The sequence below is a fragment of the Macrobrachium rosenbergii genome, chromosome 51, assembly GCF_040412425.1.
Source record: "Macrobrachium rosenbergii isolate ZJJX-2024 chromosome 51, ASM4041242v1, whole genome shotgun sequence".
Classification (NCBI taxonomy): Eukaryota; Metazoa; Arthropoda; class Malacostraca; order Decapoda; family Palaemonidae; genus Macrobrachium; species Macrobrachium rosenbergii.
In genome coordinates this window covers 46,462,348-46,468,379 of record NC_089791.1, presented here as the reverse complement: position 1 = coordinate 46,468,379, position 6,032 = coordinate 46,462,348, and the positions used below count along the sequence as shown (strand labels likewise).

General features: G+C 36.3%; 1 long non-coding RNA gene across 1 annotated transcript; it reads left to right on the top strand.

The window, feature by feature from the left end:
- The first annotated feature begins 1,057 nt into the window (after positions 1 to 1,057).
- Positions 1,058 to 4,903, top strand: LOC136833369 (uncharacterized). Its single transcript, XR_010851450.1, has 3 exons — positions 1,058 to 1,147; positions 2,038 to 2,175; positions 4,148 to 4,903. It is a non-coding gene; the product is annotated as an uncharacterized lncRNA (long non-coding RNA).
- Positions 4,904 to 6,032: the final 1,129 nt, after the last annotated feature.

Sequence of the window (6,032 nt, the reverse complement as noted above, 5' to 3'; positions counted from 1 at the left end):
TGGTAACAATGATGCCATAGAGTGAACTAACAGGGTATAACAGACAAATCTTTGAAAGTCGACAAAGCAAATTTCCTTATCACAAGTGGGGGTGTGGGTGGTTCCCGTGAAATGATCAGGTGGGTCTACCCCGCTCTTTACGTTCATACTGCACATCATTTTCACTCAGGTGGCCACTGACTCCGGTATGTGCCATCCGAGAGAAATATCTATTTAGAGCTAAACATTTTTCAGCGGTGAGACTAAATGGGCCATAGCATTTTGTATGGACACAAAAGCCGACGATTTAGGCAACCTGGTACCTTTATCTAAACAAGGTTCGAGAGACAGCGGATGAGAGAGTGCGGAAGGTGATAAGAGTCAGGAAAAAATGCCAAAGCCAGGCAGTAGAAGCTATGAATCGAACGGCCAAGTCGCAGACATGAGTCGCTCTTCTGACTGCGTTGCTCAAAAACTGCGGCTATTCATACTGATTTATTTATCTAATTATTTCATTATCCAGCCTTTTATTTCATCATCTGATTCAGCGCAACAGTCGCACGCAACCGAATGTTGTGTTCTGAGGGCTACATGTATCAAGAATCGTAAGTTTAATGTTTTCTAATATATATATATATATATATATATATATATGTGTGTGTGTGTGTGTGTGTGTGTGTGTGTGTGTGTGTGTGTGTGTGTGGGTGTGAGGTGTAATTATGTGTTACAAATGAACATGCAAGTCGAATTCATTTATATCACTTACGTGCTTGGCAAAGCGTTGAACATTCCAACAATCACAGAGCGAGTGTTTATGCATATAACCTAGCGACTGCTGAATTCGTACATTCGATATGCTAAAGGTCAATTTTTTTTCTTGTTCATCTCCTTTTTAGTCTTTTTTCTCTTTTATTCTACGAAAGCTTTTCTGTCCTTCTTTGTTCAACCATATGCTTTAAAACACTTGTTGACTCGAAATTCGCGTGGAGTATGTAAAACAATGCAAGATTTAAATCTCTCTAAAAACAACATGCTAGAGGTATCTGGCAGCGATCTAGTCACTGCGGTGACACGATCAAAACAAATGACTCGCGTGTGTATTAACACCACCAATCAGTAGTCCCAGTGTTCCAGTTTCCGGTGCCTTCGGTATATCACCTGACTGCAAGTTAGTGAAATTTTCGTCTATTTTCTCGAGTAGTTTGAAAAATATCATATTTTCATTGTGAAATTCAAATGAAATTTGAAATTAATGAGCTAGTTAATGTTTCTCTCGTGTTGTATCATTGTGGCAGAATGTGGTAGGCACTGCCTTCTCTCGAAGCAATTTTATGAAATGAAATAAACTAGTAGACCTAGCGAAGGATCAAGTGTTAAATATCGTTGCTTAATTTCCGTTTATCAAAGAGTAAAACAACGCAGGAGGAATAATACACACACACACACATACACCCCCCCACTCAGTCTTTGATATCAGAAACTCTTGCATTCGGAAAAAACTGTCTTGTATTACAAATTCAGAAACTTCACGAACATAAATTATTCCGGTTGCGAAAGAAATCTGCCATCATGCCTTGCACTGTAGAACTGTAGGGAGAAATATCTGGTGCAAAAGGGTGTTTGTAGTGTCCTTTCGACCCCTAGCTACCCCCACTTTGTAGCATTTTACTCTTTCCGTACACCATAGCCAACCTGCTTCTTAACCTGTTAGAGAATGTGATAACGCGGAAGAGGTTAAAGACATTTAGAATAGCTAAAAGCAAAGGGAAATAAGAAACAAATTAAAAAAATCGATTATCGTTTTCCCTGTGTTCACAACTTGACTCATTTGTTGAGCGAATGCTTACATTCCTGTTGAGTTTTTTTTTTTTTTTAAATTACTCACATGTTTCTTGTTTACTCTTTAATTTGTTTATTTAACTTTTTACTCACTGACTTGCGCGTTATGCTTCACTAAGTAAATTTAATTTATTTCACTTGACACGGAGTGATTTATTTTCCCGTTTTGTTTATGTAAACAAAGGTATCCTTTTATTCATAATAACTTTTTGCTCACAGGATAAATCGTCGGATAATTCGAGGTCACCCATCCAGCTTGTCGCCATGACGGACGTAGGATTGGCAGTGGGAGCCAGTTTCATCGCCATTGGAGGGATCATGGCCTTATATGGTACCCTTCTTTGCATCACGTCTAAGGTTAGTGTCACTCTACAACGATGTTTTAACACTTTGGCACCGAGAAGGGCAAAGAAACGGAAGTACAACACACACACGTATATATATACAGTATATATAGGCTTATATATGTTATACATATACATATATATATATATATATATATATATATATATATATATATATATAAAGAAAGTATATTTTAGTTTTAACCAGACCACTAAGCTGATTAACAGCTCTCTAGGGATGGCCTGAAGGATTAGATTTATTTTACGTGGCTAAGAACCAATTGGTTACCTAGCAACGGACCTGCAGCTTATTGTAGGGATCCGAAACACATTATAGCGAGAAATGAATTTCTATCACCAGAAATATATTCCTTTAATTCTTCACTGGCCGGCCGGAGATTCGAACGCCGGCCCTGCAGAGTGCTAGCCGAGAACGATATCGACCAGTCCAGCGAAGAACTGTATATATATATATATACATATATATATATATATATATATATATATATATATATATATATATATATATATAGTATACAGTATACAGTTTATACAAAAACGATATACGCGCCTTTACATGCGTGTTTGCCAGGGTTGTTAGCATATACTTCACACGACAAAATTTGTACCAATGATCCTGAGCAACCAACGAGTGCTTGTAATGTTTTCCAAGGATGATCGATACTCCGCTTAGTGACGAGACAACACTGCTGTAACGGCCCTCATAGCCGGTCAGATACGCTGGCAACATATTTATACCGTTAGTCCTAACCACATAAACTCACCCTTGACCGGTACCACATACCTGAGGATGTTCACTGTTCTTCCTGATGTTGCAGTATCCTCAGGATACATTTTGTTTATGGCAATGACACCCCGACAACGATGCAACATCCTGTTGATGTATAATAAGTTGTTCTTCGCAACTACGCACTTATCTTACAATCATGCCTAAACCAATAAAACATCCCGATGATCTAAGTATTGATACATTGACGCTGAAGCACATCTAGACTGATGTAATCTCCTGAAGCTGTAAGAGTTGTTCCTTGCCATTACTATAACGATAACCAAACTGTGGGTTAGTTAAGGTTCTGATTAAGTTCTAGTTTATACTTTGTTTCTTTAGTCTAAAAATCTGCAAAATAGCAGGTCTCGGAATCTTCTGAAGGAAGCCTGTTTTCCTCGGTAATGCGGTGGGTTCCATTTAGCCCTTTCAACACAATGCATGGTCAAATGTGCTCTCTCCTCTCTCTCTCTCTCTCTCTCTCTCTCTCTCTCTCTCTCTCTCTGTTGAAGCTCAGATTTGAATTTGGATTGTTACAAATAATTCAGCGAGTTATACTAAAAAATGAATTATTACATAGCTACTCTCTCTCTCTCTCTCTTCTCTCTCTCTCTCTCCTCTCTCTCTCTCATAAGGAAAAGAAAACTGTTTATAGTAGGCTTTAAAACATTTCACTTGGCTTGGCGTCAAGTCAGCGTAATTCGTAGAAGAGGTGAATATGTATATAGCTATATGGTTATTTTGAACACTGTTAAATAGGAAATAAATAGATAGATAGATAGATAGGCGAATGAATGAATAATTAAGTAAATAATTTTTGGCTCATTGTCATTTAGTGCTAGTGAATTTTACTACAATTTCTTATGAAGCTTGAAACCACCAGAGTACAATGGTCAAGGTTTCCCTTCACTAGCATCTTCAAGTATCCAAGTTATGTATATATATATATTAATTATATATATATATATATATATATATATATATATATATATATATATATATATATATATATGTGTGTGTGTGTGTGTGTGTGTGTGTGTGTGTGTGTATAATGCCTTGCGGTAATCTAACAACTGAATAAAAGTCTAATGCCTGATAAAAACATAAATACTTTCTAGCAAAAACTTTCTTATTGAATATGACACCATTGTAAAGTTAGTGTCTGAGGAGCTACTAAATTAACTTCCGTACTCCGCAGGGGAGCATGTACAACGCAGAGGACGTGGACGCTATGGTGCAGGCCACTGTGATGGAGGAGGAGAAGAAGAGACAACAGGAGGAGGCTCTCTTCGAAGACTTTAGGCCCGGAGACAAAAACAAGAGGAAGAAAGTACTAATGGCCTAGCAGAAAGCCCCCTCGACTAACAGCCAGGATGAACATTATTCCGCTGTTAGAAGGAGGATCCCCTTTTCCCAGCCCCACAGATTGGCCTAACAGACAGCCTTCCCTACTAACTGCCAAGCTGATCAGGCTTTGGCAGTTAGGATGAGGATACTCTTACATTGACTCTCGGCGTACACTGATTCTGTTGCCCGATATCCTTATCAATAAAAGTGAATAAACTTAAAAAGCTAATCAAGAACACTGATTATATAAGAACTGATTATATAAGAACAACCTTGAGATTAAGCATTCTTATTCAGATTCCTTCAAAAAGGCGAAAATCTTTCATTGTGACCAAGGCTAGACTAAAAACCAATTTTATTGTTACGTGTCTGATAAGAGAGTCCAAGCACGGCGTTAACCTAGATAATTTAGTTTCTAGTAAAAAAAAAAATATTTTTTATGATTTTTCGGACGATATGAACTGTCATATGTAACGTTGAAAATTATTATTCTATCCTTTTGAAAGCACTTGTGTCCACCCTCCTTTCGTGATTGCTTAAACTTGTTAATATTTGATTTCAAATGTGTAAGTTTATGTACGATAATTATATAATTTTCAAGTCCCTATAGAGAATTTCTCTATCCATTTAATTAGGTTGTATTCATTTGTATTATAGGTTAGAGTATTCATTGTTTATCCTTAGGCTTAAGTGTTAATAAGCGCAGATTTAAACGTGTTCTCTGTGTTTGAAAGACAATTCAAATGTAATGGGCTTGACCTGATAATTTCTGCACTATACAATAATTATCGTAGATGAAGTAGGAAAGTAAAAATATTCTGGCTTTGTGTACTTGATCAAGAAATTCAAAAGGTACAAAACAGGGCCTGTAGAAATCTTTGATTCCTTCTTATACAACGAGAGGAAATGACAAGGAAGGTATGTATTTGGAAGTATTCGTTACCGAATAATGATGGGAAGTGAATGGTCAAAGGAGAATGCTATGCAGTAGACTGTAGATGATTTAATGATCATATAGAAGCAGAGCTTCTATCTAATCACTGGGGTGGATAGCAGTCTGAGAACTGAAGACAGAAATATCTGGTGTAAAAGGGATGACTATGTAGAAACTTCTACAAGACTGGCGTCGCAACAGCTTTGGGAACAAACGCCAAATATATTCTATTTCCTGTATATATTTGAAACGAAATAAAGACGGCTCAGAAATGAGTGGATGGAAAGGTATCAGAGAAGTCAAGTTTTTAAGAAGATGGTGGGTGAGTGATTGATTCCAGATGCTGCTACCATCTTAGAATTTCACCAAAGCTATAGTGCAGTTTAGGATTTTAGGGAAAACGGTCCTAAATCGCTTCCGTCGCTTCCCAGGCCGTATGCATACTTATACATACTTATAGTATATGTATGTATATATATATATATATATATATATATATATATATATATATATATATATATATATATATATATATATATATATATATATATATATATATACACACACAGATTAGTGTTATTGTGTTAATGAATTTAATGTTTCTAGGAATTATATTTTTTCGTTTGCTTAAAGTTCTTCATATTAAAATTACACATTTTCTTTACTAACTGTGTGAGTTCAGTTTCTTTGAAATTATAGGGCTGACTATAGAGAAAATAAATTCTTCATAGGACTATACGCTGAAATTCTAAATTCATACCATAGAGATATTTTCCTTTACTACCATTAAAGCCAAGATAAA